Below are 19,335 nucleotides of genomic sequence, written 5' to 3' on the forward strand. Positions count from 1 at the left end.
CGCGGAAGCCCTTCGTTTCGCGCAAAAAAAAAATACGGACATGAGATTTTTTTTTAAATGCTGGCCGCCAGGAAGCAGTGTGTTTGATAAATGTTCCTTGACACATGATTGTCAGGGAACAAGACCCATCATTTTATACATAAAACTTAATGGGGTAATATTAAAATCACTAAAGTCATAATAAATATCAAACAGATACCTCGAAATATGTGTTCGAAAATTAAAAATTTATATTATGGAGTACTAAATTTTTTTCTTAAATCCTATTACAACCAAATTAAAATGTATGAATTCTAGTATTTTATATTATATAGTAAGATTATACCTCGAAATATGTGTTCGAAAATTAAAAATTTATATTATGGAGTACTAAATTTTTTTCTTAAATCCTATTACAACCAAATTAAAATGTATGAATTCTAGTATTTTATATTATATAGTAAGATTTTTAAAAATTTATCTACTATTTATTTTTAATTTTGTAGTCATTTTATTTGTTTAAATAAAATTAATTAGTAGATAAAATTTTAAAAATCTCACAAAATTATCTAAAATACTATGAATTCATAACTTTTCATTTGATTGTAATAGTATTTAAGAAAAATATTTAGAACTCCATTAAAAAAATTTAATTCTCGAGTACATATTTTGAGGAATCTGTTTGATATTTATTATGATTTTAGTGATTCAAATAATATCCCGTTAAGTTTGATGATTAAACTAATATATGGTTTTCAATTGAGTGACCACTTTGATATTTAACCCTTTTCAAAACTACATCTACATAGTATTATAAGAAGGGTCTTAATCCCTATTAACATCGGGCAGTCGAGTGTTTTATCTCTTAGATCATTATTTAAAAGGCCTAAATTTAAGAAAAAAAAATCTCGGATAGAGATTTTTTTCCGCGAAAAATATCAAATATAGATCCAACATTCGTGAATTAGTGTGTTATTTAAACGATTCCTGACCAGGACCCATATAAGAATTGTTTGTTGCTTTGCCTTCTTTGATTTAAACTCGTACGTGATGCTAATTAAAACAAAGTTTGTGTTTACTTGGGGAAAATGAAATGGAGGAATGAATAGAATGAAAAATTAAGCAAAATATACGGAGAAAGAGAGTATATATAATAATATAGGGAATGAAAATGAGGGAGAAGAATTTTATATGATGAAAATTGTATAAAAAATGATGAAAAACAAGGATGGAGTATTCCCCCCAAAACACATGGATTTGAAATGTTTAAATTGTTTGGAAAGTAATTAAGTAAAGAATTAAAATTATTAAAATTTGATCCAATCTTACCTAAAAAGAGTAATTTTTCAGATTCCAACGCAAACCAAATTTTGAAAAAAAAAATAGAAGGCTCGTTTAAGGCCTGCGAGAACCAAAAATTCTTTTTTGGTTTCTTTATGTTTTCTCACGTTTTCCACAAAACCTTCTCGTAAAAGTATTTTATCGGGCCGAACCAGGTCATGTTGTATGTGCCATCGAGTTTTTCATGCTCTTTTCCGGATTAGATATGATATTAGAGTTTTTGAACCTCTCGTACACACTACCCCTGACAAAAGAAGTAAAGTTTTGAAAATGCAAGAAACAAAAAGTTAAAACTTACTGTATACATTTCTTTTCCGGAAATCCGAAATAGTAAAATACAAGTTTGTTGGGCAATTCCGAATATATACATGAACAGATGCTGCATTGAACTCACAAGTCACAAGTTTACAAGGTCATGAAAATATCTTGTCCAGTTTTTACATGAAGAGAAATTAAACAGCTGGCTGTTATCTCTTTAGAGCAAAAAAGCATGGATGAAGAATCAATCTCTCATGAAACACAAACTCCTCTATGTAAGTATGCAACCAACTTACTTCTCATGTTTCTATAAATAGTATGGGTGTCTGCTACTGTGTTACCGATTAACCTTAAATATCAAATTTTTTGACCAGTATCGAATTTTCCATCAAGTTCATCACTAGAACGTGAAAGTGAAGAGTTGCGCGATGAGTCTCCGATCAGGCAGGTGGCACTCACTGTCCCTAACACCGACGACGAGACCCTGCCAGTACTCACATTCCGAATGTGGGTTTTGGGTGCTCTCTCCTGCGTTGTCTTATCATTTCTCAACATGTTTTTTGGTACCGAACGGAACCCTTGACCATCACGGCGATCTCAGCTCAGATCGCCGTGGTTCCACTAGGTCAACTCATGGCAGCTAAAATTACTAACAGAATATTTTTCCGAGGAACGAGATTCGAGTTTACTATGAATCCAGGGCCATTTAACGTCAAAGAGCATGTTCTTATTACAATTTTCGCCAACTCTGGCGCTGGCTCTGTTTTTGCCATTTACGTGGTCACGGGCGTAAAGATTTTTTATGCGCAACCCATCACATTCTTTGTCTCTTTGCTTCTTGTCCTAACAACTCAGGTATCACCCTTAATATTACTACTCTTCCGTCCCAAAATAACCCCTTGCTCCCGAGTTTAAAATAGGAAGGAAAGCAAATGCTGAGTAAATAAAGTAGTTTCACTTGCACCCATAATTGTCCTCCCGAGTTTTTAAAAGAAGTTAAAACAAGTGGTAATGAATGTAAATTTAACAAAATTTCACTCCAAAACTTTCACTCCAAAAATGAGATGAAAATATTTTACCTCCTCATCACTTATTATCCTCTCATTAAAAAACTCGAGAGCAGGGCTTAAGAGTCGCTTGGACCTTTAGCACGTATCTTGGGGTGTAAAAAATTTATTTCGTTTGTTATGTCTCAAATTATAGCATGCGAAAGTACCACTTTTACACCTCAAGATAACATTAAAACGACTCTTAAGGACAGAGGAAGTACCATTTATTTGCTGGCCTAGTAGTGGGGATATATGAAACTTTATAATAAAGTTTAAGCAATTGTAAAAATTAAAAATGGTTGTGTTGAATGGTAGATACTGGGGTTCGGGTGGGCTGGAATATTCAGAAGATATTTAGTGGAGCCAGCTGCTATGTGGTGGCCTGCTAATCTCGTTCAAGTCTCCTTGTTCAGGTACTTTCAACAACTTAAACCTAATTAATTTGGACAGTAATTTAATTCTTTAAAATATGCATTTGAGTTTTCACTTTTTACGAATCTTTTGTGGCATGAAGATAAATATTACTCTCTCTGTTTTAATATATTTGTCGTTTGACTTATTTACACACATCTCAAGATGTTGTGACCGGCGGATAAAAATAATTATTTTTAAAATTTTATTTTTTCAATAAAAATATATAACGTATACTAAAGTTCAAAAAGAACTTTTTAAAAATAATTATTTTAACTACACGGTCAAACCACTTTAAATTACGTGCACAAAAATCAAATAACAAACATATAAAAACAGAGGGAGTATCAATTATATCCGTTTTATTGAATTGTTAATATTATTTTAATTATACGAGATATAATTTGAATAATTATTACTTTGACTTGTAGCCACAGTGACCAGTATTTGTCGACCCAACCCAAGTTATGAGTGAAATTTATAACTTATAAACTGATAAGTTGTTAGTAACGTTGTTTTTTCTCGACTTATTTTTATTTTCCACTTTTTTATTAACTTTAAAATATAATATATATATATATATAAATGTTAATCTAATTTAAATTTTACTAATTAAGATAATCAAATTTTTTTAATATAATTTAAAATTATATTCTCCTAGCTAAATTTTTTGACAGTTATCATTCTGCTGATATTTTTGGTCATCTTCTTGTCAACAAATATGAAAAAGAGAGACTTGAATTCATTAAACGGTCCAGAAAGTCATTGAATGCCATGCGTATCATAGACAATTTTAGAACTCCCGCGGTCCCGCCATTAAATTATGAAAATACTTTATTACAAAATTCAAAACATGTCTCCGAAATAATCATTAAGATCAAATAATTTTATCAATTCTTCCAAAGTTAAAGTTTCGTAGAATAAAAATACAAATAAATCGGCCAACTATTTTATTGATTCAAATTCTTACTAGCTACACTAAAAAATTAGAAATTATGTCAAACTGAAGCTTAAATTATACATCACTGTATGTATTATAAAAAAATGACATGTACAATATTAAAATTTGCAGCTAATCATTCAGAATTGTGTATTAAGACATAAATTATTACAAGTAATCACTACTTGCAACACTAATAGTATTGATTGTCGGCTAAGGACATGCATGTTGACGTGACTCAACTGGATGTATATGTAACATGTTTATTCGGTACTGATGCTGGATGTAAATGTCATGGGTTATATTGAACTGGAACGTTACAAAAATGTGATTTGGACGGTGGGAATTATTTAAATGAATGAGTAGAATGTATTGAGGATCCTATATGTCTTCATGCATTCTGTTATGTTGTCTAGTTGATGACTAAATCAGATCATTACTCTTTTTTGTCTATTCTGAGTTTATCCTCTTATTTTGTATGGCTGAGATTGAGTCTACTGCTGTGACAGTGTGTTCAGACTTTTTTTATTCTGTCTTATGTTTACTTTGTCTATTTCCTTTTTAGTGTCTGTTATATGGGATCATGCATTTAGTTTCTATCTTTTGAGTTTGGAATGATAATGAACATTACCTTCTCCCAATTTATATGAATATCTTGCATTCTCAAATACATTTATATTAATCTTTATGGTATCAGAGCAAGGTTGCTCAAAAACAAACCTACCCCTGAAAAGTCAAACCCATCTCTCATAATCCTTCTACACCTTCTTTCTTTGTTAAAAATGACTACCAGTGGATCTACAAGTTCTGCCAACTCAGGAAGGGTCACATACCAAGAAATGTTGAACCCTCTATTCCTTCACCCATCTGATAGTGCAAGTTCGATTCAAGTGGAAAAACTTCAAGGGTCATCTGACTACAGATCTTGGTGCCGATCTATGGAAATAAATCTGGCTTCAAAAAGAAAGTTCGGATTTGTAACTGGAACAATAAGCAGATCAAAATATGATGATACAAAACGAGACATGTGGGACACCTGCAATAACATGGTAATTGCTTGGCTCACTCATAATCTATCTCCAACTATTAGAAAATCTGTGATGTATATGACAAATGCTAGTGATATTTGGAAAAATCTTGAAAAACGTTTTGCTTTAACAAATGGTTCAAGGAAATATAAACTGAACAAGCAAGTATATGATGTGAAACAAAATGGGTCCTCTATTAATGAGTACTATACTGCCATGAGGGGCTTGTGGGAAGAACTGGATTGTCTTAATGTCTTGCCTAATGTGTCAAGTCCGACACCAGAAACTCAAAAACTCCTTGATGCCATTGAACCGCAAAAAGAAGAAATGAGGCTGTTTCAATTCTTGAATGGCATTGATGAAGTATATGGACCACAAAGGAGTCAAATTCTGTTATCTAACCCCTTGCCATCTGTGGAGACTGCATCTGCTGCTCTGCAACAAGAAGAGGCCCAAAGAGACCTGTTAAACACTACAAAAGCTGATACAGAAAGCATGACAATGTACAGCAAAACTCAAAACCCCAGAAACTCAAATCTCCAATGCACACACTGTGGAGTGAAAGGTCATTCAACTGAGAGATGCTGGATAGTGATTGGTTATCCTCCTTGGCATCCAAAGCACAAAGGAAACAACAACACCAATAAGGGAATTCTGAATCGAAGCACTCAAAAATCTGGAAACCAATATCCACCTCAAAACAGAGGTTACAACCAGCAGTTGACACCTAGAATGGTAGTTGCAGCCCAAACTCATGTTGAAGATACTGGATTTACAGCTCAACAACTGGCACAACTGGCCAAACTAATACCACAACTTCAAGCAAATCAGATAAAAAGGTCAGACACAGAAGATGAACTTGACTGTCATTTTTCTGGGATGATTTCTTGCAATCAAGTAACTGGTCACACACATGAATGGATAATCGACTCAGGTGCATCTGATCATATGATGCCATATCTTCACAACCTATCAAAGACTGCACTTGCAGCAAAGACCACTACAATCAACCTTACAACTGGAGACACTATAACTGTGACACACACTGGAACTGTAACATTTGGTAATGGTCTCAAACTTGACTCAGTTTTATGTGTTTCTTTCTTTAAACATAATCTATTGTCTATTCAAAAACTGATTAAGGATAACAATTGTGATGTTCAATTCTTCTCTGATCATTGCAATGTTGTTGATCGTGGATCTCTAAAAACTCTTGCTGTTGGATATGCCAGAAATGGTTTGTACTACCTGTCAACTACACCAAAAACTCACACAGCCTTATCTGCTACACCCTCCAAACCTCACACACCAATCACCTCAACCAACTCTCTTGAAATGTGGCACTTGAGATTAGGACATGCCCCCATAACCAAAATCAAACAAATCCCTTACCTCTCTTACAAATCTGACACTGAACCCAAAATCTGCATAACTTGCCCAATGGCAAAGTTTACCAAAATGCCTTTCAATCATAGTGAATCTCAAGCCAAAGAAAAGTTTGAAATGATCCATCTTGATATTTGGGGCCCTTACAAAGAATGTACCAAGGGAATCTATAGATACTTTCTCACAATTGTGGATGACAAAACGAGATACACTTAGGTCTATTTGTTGTCTCTGAAATCTGAAGCATTGCAAACTATGTCAGCTTTCTGTCAGTATGTAGACACTCACTTCAAAAAACGGATTAAGTTTATCAGATCAGACAATGCTCTGGAATTCAATATTGTGGAGTGCAAATCTTTCTTCTCAAAACTTGGAATTGTGCACCAAACCTCATGTGTCTATCGACCCCAACAAAATGCTAGGGTCTAGAGAAAACATAGAAAAATTCTTGAAACAGCTCGTGCTCTCAAATTTCAAGCAAACCTACCTTTAAAATATTGGGGTGACTGCATTATGACTGCAGTTCATCTCATTAACAGGCTTCCAACTCCAGTATTACAGAACAAAACTCCCTATGAAGTCCTTTATGAAGAGCCCACACCTTATACGCATCTGAAAGTATTTGGTTGTCTGGCATTCACATACAACAATGGTTCAAAAGGTGACAAATTTTCAGCCAGAGGAATACCATGTACCTTTCTGGGATATCCAGCCACTCATAAAGGATACAAACTGTTGAATTTGATCACACAAATTATGTTTGTCAGTAGAGATGTGAAGTTTCATGAACAAGTATTCCCCTTTCACAACAACTCAGACTTTATGTGCATTCAACCTTCAGCTGTGTCCCTTCATCCACTGCAGAAATCAGCAACTGATGAAGATCTTTCACTATTCCTTACTGATGAGAATCCAAATCCTGAGCAATCCTCTACTCCTGTGCAAGTTCCTGATGAGCATGATACTATTGATGACACCAATATGAGTAGCCAAGGCACAAGAAAGTCCACTAGAACTCATGTTCGACCACAGTGGCAAAAAGACTACATTGTCAACCATGCTGTATCCAATATAGCAACTGCTGCCATTGATATCGAATTTTTTTGCTTTATGAGTGCCCTCACTACAACAACTGGTCCAACATTCTATAAAGAAGCAGTCCAACAAGATGATTGGGTAGCAGCAATGAATTCTGAAATTGATGTTGTGGAACTAAATAAGACCTGGGAAGTAGTGACTTTACCTCCTGGAAAAACAGCTATCGGATGTAAATGGTTGTACAAAACTAAATGTAAAGCAGATGGATCTCTTGACAAGCACAAGGCAAGGTTGGTAGCCCTAGGTTGCAGTCAAGTGTATGGAGAAGACTATATTGCCACATTTGCTCCTATGGCAAAAATGAGCACAGTAAGGGCATTACTAGCTGTTGCAGCCATGATGGACTGGTACGCTGAACACATGGATGTGTCAAATACCTTTCTGCATGGTGATATTGAAGAAGTAGTGTACATGAAGTTCCCTCAAGGTTACACTGGGATAGGAAGCAGAATATTCAAGAACAAACCAGGTTCCAATTCGACTCACACCTCATTTGTTTTGAAATTACTAAAATCTCTTTACGGCTTGAAACAAGCTCCTAGACAGTGGTTTAGTAAGTTATCTCAGACCTTGATCAACCTTGGTTTCTCAAAATCCAAATCAGATTATAGTCTCTTTACTAAGGTGACTAAGATGGACACGACTGTGATCCTAATTTATGTTGATGATCTCCTGATCTGTGGTTCTAACAAAGAAGCTATTGAGCACATCCAATCCATGTTGTCATCTGTGTTTCATATGAAGCACCTTGGTCCTCTAAAATATTTCTTAGGAATTGAAGTGAGCAGATCAAACTCTGGATTTTTCTTGTCTCAAAGGAAATACACTCTTGATTTAATTGATGCATATGGGTTGTCTGATGCAAAGCCTCTCACCTTACCTATGGATCCTAACACCAAACTCACTCCTGATATTGGGACACCCTTGGAGGATGTAACTCCCTATCAAAGATTGTTGGGAAAATTGATATATCTGACCATCACTAGGCCAGATATCGCATTTCCAGTCCACTTACTCAGTCAGTACATGCATTCACCCACATCAACTCACATGCAATCTGCCAAAAGACTCCTAAGATACTTGCTGCTTCCTCCTGCTCAAGGGATCTTATTGGCAACCTCCAATGCAGCTCATCTTCAGGCCTACTGTGGCAGTGATTGGGCCTCATGTCCAACTACAAGAAGGTCGACAACTGGTTATTGTGTTCTTCTAGGAAATTCTCCTATATCCTGGAAAGCAAAGAAACAAGGTGTGGTTTCTAGGTCCTCTACTGAAGCCGAATACATGGCAATGACCCTTACCTCCTGTGAGATTACTTGGTTGTCTGCTCTCCTTAAAGATATTGGACTTAAAAATCTACCCTCTGCTCAACTCCACTGTGACAACCAAGCAGCCTTGGCTATAGCTGCCAACCCTGTTCTACATGAAAGAACTAAACATGTGGAGATAGACTGTCACTTCATCAGGGATCAAATCAAAGCTGGTCACATTCACACTGTTCATGTTCCTTCCTCTGAGCAAGTTGCGGATATGTTCACCAAAGTTCTACCAGTTCAACAACAACAGTATCTATTGTCCAAGCTTGGAGTTGCTGCCCATTCACCACCTCCAACTTGAGGGGGAGTATTAAGGATCCTACATGTCTTCCTGTCTTTCTGCATTTTGTTATGTTGTCTAGTTGACTAAATCAGATCATTACTCTTGTTTGTCTGTTCTGAGTTTGTCCTCTTATTTTGTATGGCTGAGATTGAGTCTACTGCTGTGACAGTGTGTTCAGACTTTTTCTATTCTGTCTTATGTTTACTTTGTCTATTTCCTTCTTAGTGTCTGTTATATGGCATCATGCCTGTAGTTTCTATCTTTTGAGTTTGGAATGATAATGAACATTACCTTCTCCCAATTTCTATGAATATCTTGCATTCTCAAATACATTTATATTAATCTTTAGAATGTCCCACTATAGGCTGGCGGTTGCCTGGCTGGGGACCTTGATTCTTATACTTTTTTTTGGCAATAAGATTCATGTACTCGAATGATTGTTTTAGAGCTGTAAACTGTAATCGTGAGTGTGTTAACATTTTTACCTGAGGTCGTGTTGACGTGGACATTCGATCCAGCATACATGGAACTAGGGGAGTCGGACAGCTTTCGAGCTTGTCCGGCTCGAATTCGTTTCAGTAGGTTATTGTTGATTTATTTAATTAAATGAGCCGAATTTGAATAAAAATTCCGGTTCGCTAAAATAAAATAACCGGCTCGACTGAACTCGTGAAACTAAACGAATCGAGTTTAGATAAGAGATTAGACTCGATTAAGTGTTAAATTAAATGAGCCGAGTCGTCCGACTTGTTTTAACAAGCCGGCTCGTAAAATTAAATCAGTCAAATTCGGCCAAAGATTTAGTCTCGATTAATTAAAAGAGACAACTCAACTCGGCTCGACTCGACTTGATTAGTCTCGACTCAAATTAAGATCGATTCGAAACTCGGCTCGTCCCCAAATAACTTTGGGTGTTCACCAACCAAAAAAGCTGAAGAAAAAACACTCGCGATATAAAAACAGTCGATCCCTTGGCATTACAAGACAAATTATCACATTGACATGTCTTTTGCTTACATGCACAACTTGAACCAATATCCAGGCCTCACGGTGCTTTCATCCCGCCATGAACTGAATCCGCAGCGACCCAATCTCATGATACTAACTAATTTATTTCAAGTTCTGTAAGTTTTGAAAAATTTAATTGTTACATATTTCGATATCTTTGATATCTCTAAAATGAAGGTTAGGTTTCCAGATAAGCAGAGGCATTCATAAGATTATCAGGATAAGTAACATATTGCTAAGAAATTTAATAGTCATCATCTTGGTCCAAACTAAAAAATTGGCAATAAGTTTTCTGCATTGTTTCACAGGGCTCTGCATGAGAAAGAAGAGAGGTCGAAAGGAGGATTAACTCGAACTCAGTTCTTCGTGATCGCCTTCATTTGCAGCTTTGCATTCTACGTCTTCCCTGGCTACATCTTCCAAATGTTAACCTCCCTTTCTTGGATCTGCTGGATCTTCCCAAAATCAGTTCTAGCACAGCAACTTGGTTCTGGACTCCACGGCCTTGGAATCGGAGCTGTTGGCCTTGACTGGTCTTCAATTTCGGCCTACCTTGGAAGCCCGTTAGCTAGCCCCTGGTTTGCCACTGCCAATGTTGCTGTGGGATTTTTTTTGGTCATGTATGTTGTGACACCTATAAGCTACTGGTTCAATTTTTATAAAGCAAAAAATTTCCCCATTTTTTCTGATGAACTCTTCACCTCATCTGGCCAAATTTACAATATTACAACCATTATTGACAATAATTTCCACCTGGATTCCGCGGCTTATGAACGTGAAGGGCCTCTTTATCTTAGTACATTCTTTGCTATGACTTATGGTGTTGGATTCGCAGCGCTTGCAGCCACAGTTATGCATGTGTTTCTATTTCATGGAAGGTAACAATTTTTTTTCTCAAGCACACACACTAATGCCTGCTTGGTAGTAAAATGAATGTCAATTATTTTGTGGATTGATATCTGCAGGGAGATATGGGAGCAAAGCAAATCGAGTTTCAAAGAAAAGAAAATGGACATACACACTAGACTTATGAGCAAATATAAACAAGTTCCAGAGTGGTGGTTCTGGTCCATCCTGATTGTTAACATAACACTTACAATTTTTGCCTGTGAGTATTACAATGAGCAACTTCAGCTGCCTTGGTGGGGTGTACTACTAGCTTGCGCCATTGCCTTCTTTTTTACACTGCCTATTGGAATCATCACTGCCATTACGAACCAGGTTCCATGCATTCCCTCTATAGCGTAATTTTCACAAATTAAGTTCTGTCAGAAGTTATGTATTCATTCATGACTTCATGTTCTTCATACGAGTATATAGCATAAATTTATAATCTAAAAAAGCTTTATATACTTATCTCGTAAATCTTTTCCATATAACTATAGGCTCCAGGATTAAACATCATTACAGAATATATCATTGGATACATCTATCCAGGATATCCGGTTGCTAATATGTGCTTCAAAGTGTATGGTTACATAAGTATGACACAAGCAATTACCTTTCTTCAAGACTTTAAACTTGGTCACTACATGAAAATTCCACCTCGTACTATGTTCATGGCACAGGTTAGCCTCTGTTCTTAGATCAATAGCTAGCTACTTTCTAACATTGTGTAGCAGATCATCAGTTTTCAGTATCTAATTTTTGGAGTTGATTTTTCTCAAAATTTCAGATAGTTGGTACGCTTATAGCAAGTTTAGTGTACTTGATAACAGCCTGGTGGTTAATGGAAACTATCCCTGACATTTGTGCAACTGCGTCTTCTGGCACTGTGTGGACTTGCCCGGGAGATCATGTCTTCTACGATGCATCTGTTATCTGGGGACTGATCGGCCCTCGTAGAATTTTTGGAGATTTAGGCACTTATGCAATGGTGAATTGGTTCTTTTTGCTTGGAGCAATTGCTCCTGTCTTTGTCTGGTTAGCCCACAGGGCATTCCCTGACCAAGAGTGGATTAGGCTCATAAACATGCCAGTGCTTATAGGCGCCACAGGGCAGATGCCACCAGCTACTGCAGTTAACTACACTGCATGGATTATGGTTGGATTTTTATCTGGATTTGTAATCTACAGATATAGACCAGATTGGTGGCAACGCCATAATTATGTTCTATCTGGTGCACTTGATGCTGGACTGGCTTTTATGGGAGTGCTTCTGTATCTTTGTCTGGGGCTGGAAAATATTGGTCTTGATTGGTGGGGCAATGAACTTGATGGATGCCCTTATGCTTCCTGTCCAACAGCTCCAGGGATTGCAGTGGAGGGCTGCCCTGTGGTTATGTAGCCAAGTGTCGAAATCAAAGTCATGCATGCTTTCATTGTGGATTCACTTTGTATAAATAGTTCTGTCATTGTATTCATTTTCTTGTAATTGTTTCTGTCAAAAGAATTGTACAAATTACTATCATTCCATTCTTGAACAGTCCCTCATGATTCATCAAATAACCGATATTAAAAATCAAATCAAAAACTCTAAAGGAGAAAGGTAGCATGAATGAATGTGCCAATAGTTGCAGATACACATCCAGATGTAGCTTCTAAATACAGTGCTTGAGTTGCCATCTATGATTGAATTTAAACTGAATTTGATGTTCTAATTGCAGAAGATATGCACTGATTCGAGATCGTAGATTCGTTCCTGTACTGGAATTTTTTGTTCATTTGAAAGATTGAAGCTAGCCTTACTACATTCACTTCATACATGCTTTTTCCTCCCCTGCTAAGTACTCATATACATACTTTCATTTTAATATCTACCATAATGAACTTAAGTAAAGCGTTTAACCAAAGAGTTTTCATAAAAAATGGAACCATAAGTTCGATTTGGATTTGACAGTAGGAAATTGAGTAACTTATATTTTTCGAGTATTTGTTTGTTACGAGATTGTTGATGGAGTTCATATGTCTCTTTGCTTCCTGGCATTGCAAACTTGCAAGAACTAAGTGGTAGTCACTTCTCATTTGCATAAAAAACCACTAGGTGGTCTTCTATCAGTTGGCATAAATAGTTATATCGAAATTTATAAGAAACATTCATAGTAAAGCACTCCAGAAACAGTACACTTGTGAAACAGAAGGAGTTATATTCCTTGTTGAATTGAAAATTATGAACCATCTGAGGTACATCTACTCATTGTTTTATTTAGTGTAAAGGCACATACAATGTGACCATAGTTTTATTGTGTTTTGGTCTTTCCTCCAACTGCGGTCAGCTTAGTTTACGCTGCATAGTTGTCAAAAAAGGAAAAAATAATTAGTCATATGGATCTCGTGTCAATAAGTTAATCATTATCAAGGATAAAGGGTGATAACAGCTAGTGAAATGAACTTACGTGTTACAGTCGAATTTACGATCAGCAGAGTAAATGAAAGGAAGTCCACATTTTCCAGGGAGAGCATCGATTTTTGGAATACGACCCTCTGGACCAGGAACACCAGCTCTGTTCCTGTTAGCACGTTCCTGTACACACCGACACAGCTCCCTCCTCTCTTCTCTAGTCTTGGCCATTTCACGGAATTCTTTCAATGCGTTGCAACAGTCTGCAGATGGCTCCTGCACTTCACCTCTGTGAAATGGATCACAGAAAGCTTTGGTACGTTCTTGTTGTGATGTTCCGCATGTAAAAGCTTCCCCTTGCTCCACCATCATAAAAGCCCCTACCACCATCACAGTAAGCATCATCAAGTATGCAATCCTCGCCATTTTTTCTTAGCTAGCAGTGTATAAGTTTGTTGGAATGTGTTACGTAGACAAATTGTGTACAGGTAGTTTGGAAAATGATTATGCAGGTTGACGCATTTATAGGCAGCTCGAGAAGTACCTCAGATATCGAATTAGCAATTTAACTAAAGTTAGGACACCTAATTTGCTTGATCACATAAAAATGACTAGCAACAATGTGATGCATGCCGCTCTGTTCTTATGTCTAATTTTACGGTTACTTGTTAGGCTTTATCTGAAAAACTTTCATCACAAAAGACGTGACACCGAGATGCCGAATTGTGTACAGGTAATTTGATGATAGATTATGCTTGTGTTAGGCTGCGTCTGAAAAAAATTTCTCAAAAAATGTGACACGAGCTGAGGCGATTCTGTCGGCTATGTTTGTTTTATCAGCTTTCTGGGATCCGTCGCACTGAGATGTGCTGCTCTTGTCTAAATTTTGAACAATGTTATTTAGATAATTTATTATCTACTTGCCTAATTGTCCGTTGCTTTGCCTAAGTTGATTTCATATTAAGGCTCCATTTGGGAATACTGTTGAAAATTGTTGTTCTGTGAGTAAAAGTGCTGGTGGAAAAAGTGTTGTCAGGAAAATTAGATGACTGTTTGATAATTTTTTTTAATTTATGCATATTTTGAGATATAATATATAAAAATAATATTTTTAAGAAGGTTTGATGATCAAACTAATAGTTACTTCCTGCAAAAGCTGAAAACAACTTTTTTCAAAAGCATGGGGAACATGTTTTTGCTAACAGCAGCTTTTAGACCAAAAGCGTTATTCCAGACATCAGCTTTTAGAATTTACCAAACACCTTTCTGACAACATTTCAGCAAAAAACTGTTGTAACTGTCTGCAACAACAATACCAAACGAGGCCTAAGATGTCTTTCAAAACGTGTAAAATATCGAAGTGGTCACTCAACTGAATACCATATATCAGTTTAAGGTTTTGTTCCCTGATAATCATATGTCGAGGTACGTTTATCCAACACACTGCTTCTTGACCATTGACGGCCAGGATTTTTTTTGTCCACGTTTTTTTCCCGCGGAACGAAGGGCTTCCGCGCATAATATATGCGGAACGACTATCCTTTCCGCGGATAATAAGCGCGGAAGGACTGTACTTGCAGTTTAAAACCCTAAAACGATCAAACTTTTTTTTTGTGCAATTTTTGTCAAATTGCAGAGCAAATTTGGGGGATTTATTGCTTTTGTTCATCCTTACTCACTAATTTCCATTTGGTAAGATAAATTTCTTGCATTTTTCTTGTTTTAATTATGGATAAGATATTTGCTAGGTTTGAAGGTAGAAAAGCTTTGAAAAGAATTGATAAAGTGATTTATAATGTTGTAAATAGTGAATTTGTTGATCTTAGTGGTAGTTGCTTACGTAATGATAACGTAGATTATGTGAATCTTGTTGATGATTGTGATGGAGATGTTTTTCTTAGTGAACATAAATATGAAATGAAGATTTGCATGAAAATAGTGAGTTTATGCATGATAGTAGTGAGACAAGGGATAAGAGTGTTGTTGGAAAAGAAAATATTGTAATTCCTTTCTTGAGACAAAATTTCCCTAATTTAGTAGCCACCGAAAATGTAATTAGGGCTTACGATTTGAAAAATGGGTTTGCAATTAAGATCCAAAATACACAAAGGCGTGTGGACAAATCAATATATGCCCGTAATTATATTTGTAATTTAGCGGGAGAAAACCGCGATAAAGAACCCGTAGAGGACGGAGAAGTTTTGAGAGGATGTGCCGGTAGTGCGAAGAAGAAAAGGCGTTGAGATAAACTTCCTAGAAGTTGATGTAAATTTAGGATTTATGTGATTAATAGGCGAAATACAAGACACTGAGAGATAACGTCCTTGGAGTAAAATCACAATCATGACATTGTGTCGCCGTCTAAGATGAGTTTGATTAAAAGGGAGCGACATGTAACCGCTGCCCAAAAGAATTTAATTAAGAGTTTCCATATTTCGAGTATCACACCTAGACAATAAATGAATATATCTGGAAAAATGCACGGAGGAGAGGAGCAAGTAGGGTTTTATGCCCAACATTTGTGAAATGTCGTGCGTGATTTTAGAAATGATAATTTGGGTGTGAATGATGCTCAAGTGGGATTGGATTTGTTACATCGCTTAGAAGAGGAAAGTGGAGATTTTTTTTATTCAGACTCTAATTAATGAAGAAGGAGGATTGAAGTGCCTTTTATGGGTTGACCCTTGGTCGTTGTAGGCCTACAAAAATTTTGGTGATGTGGTTGCATTCAATACAACATATCGAACAAATAGGTATGTTATGTCGTTTGTGCCTTTCACCGGGGTGAATCATCATTATCAATCGGTTCTCTTTGGATTTGTACTAATACGTGATGAATTGAAGACTACATTTGAGTGGGTTTTGGGTGCTTAGTTAGAGGCTGTTGAAGGAAAATCACCCTTGGCTATTATCATCGATCAAGATTAAGCCAAGGCGGGAGCAATTCAATCTCAACTACCGAACACGACACATTTGTTGTGTTCGTGGCACATTAGTAACAAATTTTTGGGAAAGCTTTCAACCTACTATGCAAAGGAATAATTAAATGTGACTTTAACAATTGCATATATCACTCGTTGACTGAAGAAATTTTTGAGGATAGGTGGAAAACATTGATCTTAAAATACAAGTTGGAAGATAATACATGACTGCAAGGCTTGTATAATTTGAAGCATAGGTGGATTGATGCTTATACACGTAATATTTTTTCACGAGTTAAAAAATAACATCGAGAAGCGAAGGAATGAATGCCTTTTTTATGCTTATGTAGGGTCTTGCACGGGGTTGAAAGAATTTGTTGAGGGTGCACACAATTCATGCGTGAGAAAGAAGAGGATTATAATACACGTCACGAAATTCGTTGCATGTAAATGAAGACCACCTTGGAGCATCATGCCGCTTCCATTTATACCAAAGAGATGTTTAAAAGATTTCAAGACCAATTGGTTGAGGCCGCAAAGTACTTTGTGGAGAAGGATAGAGATCGTTCTTTAGAAGATGTGGAGGACACGTACTACAAATGTTATCGACCATTAATGGTTGAGTCTAAGAGAACCACTTATCTTGGTACCTTCAACAAGTTGTCATTAAGGGGTTCTTGTATATGTAGAATGTTTGAGCATTTGGGCATGTCGTGTCATCATATTATTGTTATGTTGACAAATAGGTGTGTGGACGAATTACCGGAACATTTTATGAAACGGAGGTGGACTAGGGATACCAATAGAGTTGATGGTGTATTGCCATATCACATGCCCAGAGATGATGCCCCATCCCATGATTTGACTCCAATGGAAAGATTTAATCACATGACTTTGCTCACTATGGGGTTTAGTCATAGTTGCTTGGCATCGTAGGCCGTGAGAGTTATTAATCGAGAGACCGAAATTATTGAGAAAATGCCCGTTGATGGGGTGGAAGGTGTTGGAAGTGAATTTGATATAAAAATAACTCAAGAAAGTGGAGAGAAGTTGTATGAAACTATTCTTGACCCTTTGTTTCGAAAACCAAAGGGCGCAAAAAAGAGCATCGAATTAAAAGTCCCGTTGAGGAACTTGTAAGGAAAAAAAGGAAATGCGAACATTGCAACATTGAGGGACATGATGCTAGAAAATATTTAGTGAAAATGGAAGAATTGAGAAAAAGTCAAAGTGGCCAATTGTAATTCAAATTTTATATAACACTCTCTTATATATTGTTTTGTCGTGCTTTACACTTATATACCTCATTTTAGTAACATGCATTTCATGTTATATGTAGGTGAAATGGGCAATACTTCGGATGACGAGTCGGTATCTCACGTTAGCAACACATTCTCGGACTCAGACTCCAAATTGGAGGATTGTATATCACCAACATTTAGCGAGTTGGATGTAATCGCTCGTGAATGGAGCGAGGAACTAGCACGGTTTAACGAAGCACCTCCCCAAGTGGAGGAAGAAGACCCGGAGTTGCACCCTCCCGAAGAAGAGGCATATCGTTCAAGGGTTTGGGCCGAAGCATGCCTTGGTTAACCCTTTCTTGCAAGTTTGAAAGAGTGTGGAGCAATATGCCGCCTTAACTTCTCCCTCTTTTGAACTTGGTGAGGAGTTCCCCGATGGCCCATGGAGACTATCTAAATGGGATGGCGATAAACTTGTGGAATGTGATAGGATCGCGGACATACGTAAGTTGAATCCTCGTGAGGGTGTCACCCGAGACCAAGTACACATTGAACACGTCAAGGGTTGGGTGTCCCACTTATGTGGTGACGATATCACCGCATGGGCTTGGAGGCGTGCACCATGGTGCAAATTCACTCTCTACGCGGGTCGAGCACCATTCCCGTCACCATATGGAATGATCACGAAACCCATGCCGAAGTCACTGAAGGTGTGCTCCGCGAAGGTTGTGTTGTTGTGCTCTATTGGGTTACATGCATTGTGAGGGCCGACGCCCCCCCCCCCTCCGGGGGTCTCAACGCACCGACTATCGGGCGGCTTCTCTAAATTTTTAGAGATATTTAGTTCATTAGGGTAGCTCGTACGAGAATTCCCTTTGTTTAAGTATTTATTTGTAATGTTGTCAAACTGGGCAAGTTATGCACTTAGTTGGATTTGAATTGCGACGATTATGTAATTTCTAATTTATCATTGATCCATTACTTGAAAACTTATTATGTCGAAACACAAATTTATTTATGTGATATAAAGTGGAATGCACATTTATTTTGTGATATTTATGTTTATCATGCATGGGAATTTACATGCAAAGTTGGCAAAATGACCATATGTTCGTTATTATAGTTAGAGCTGGCCAGTTGGGCGGTCCGTGTGGGCCGGGCCGTGCTGAATGCGGGTTGAGCTCGTGAAGCATGAACACTGAACCGATACGCAAGTTGAACGAATCGGGTCGGGCCGGGTTCGAACTGACAGACACGGACTCGTAACCGATACTGGACTCGTGAGCGATGCGGGCTGAACCGGGTTGAGTGCGGGCTGTGCTGAGTGCGGGCTTTTATTTACTCGATTTTGGTCTTTTCTTTGGCCCAAAACTTGAACCCTCGAAATACAGGTTAGCTAGTTCCAAGAACCAACCGACACTAGCATATAAGTAGAGCAGATTTTTCGGCCTTTAAGCATGCGAATTTGGAACCCTCTCACAGTAACCAACTTGAAGGAAATCATCTTTTGGGTAAATATGAAGTCTCTAGAATTGTTCTTTTATTGAGCCATTATAACCCAAAACGTTACCTCTGTACCTGATTATTTTCATGTATACAAGCCTCCATTTCCAAAGGTCTTCCATCGTGTGTAGGGATATTATGATTTAACCATTACACAAAACCAAAATGTAGCTATAAAAACCTTCAAAATTTATCAGTCCTCTTGATGTTGTTATGTACAAAATTAGTATTGTGGCATAACCAATTAATTCTGGTGTAAACATCTCATCAAACAACTCATGGGCGTGAACTTT

The 19,335-nt window shown here is 37.1% G+C and overlaps 1 long non-coding RNA gene and 1 pseudogene across 1 annotated transcript; one reads left to right on the forward strand and one right to left on the reverse strand.

The window, feature by feature from the left end:
* Positions 1-1,696: 1,696 nt before the first annotated feature.
* LOC141698385 (oligopeptide transporter 7-like) lies at positions 1,697-12,516 on the forward strand (annotated as a pseudogene).
* A 647-nt stretch (positions 12,517-13,163) lies between these two features.
* LOC141697788 (uncharacterized) lies at positions 13,164-13,604 on the reverse strand. The gene is made up of 2 exons (XR_012564848.1): positions 13,433-13,604; positions 13,164-13,323 (listed from the first exon to the last, which is right to left on the reverse strand). It is a non-coding gene; the product is annotated as an uncharacterized LOC141697788 (long non-coding RNA).
* Between the last annotated feature and the right edge of the window lie 5,731 nt (positions 13,605-19,335).

The sequence above is a fragment of the Apium graveolens genome, chromosome 11, assembly GCF_009905375.1.
Source record: "Apium graveolens cultivar Ventura chromosome 11, ASM990537v1, whole genome shotgun sequence".
In the NCBI taxonomy this organism is placed as follows: Eukaryota; Viridiplantae; Streptophyta; class Magnoliopsida; order Apiales; family Apiaceae; genus Apium; species Apium graveolens.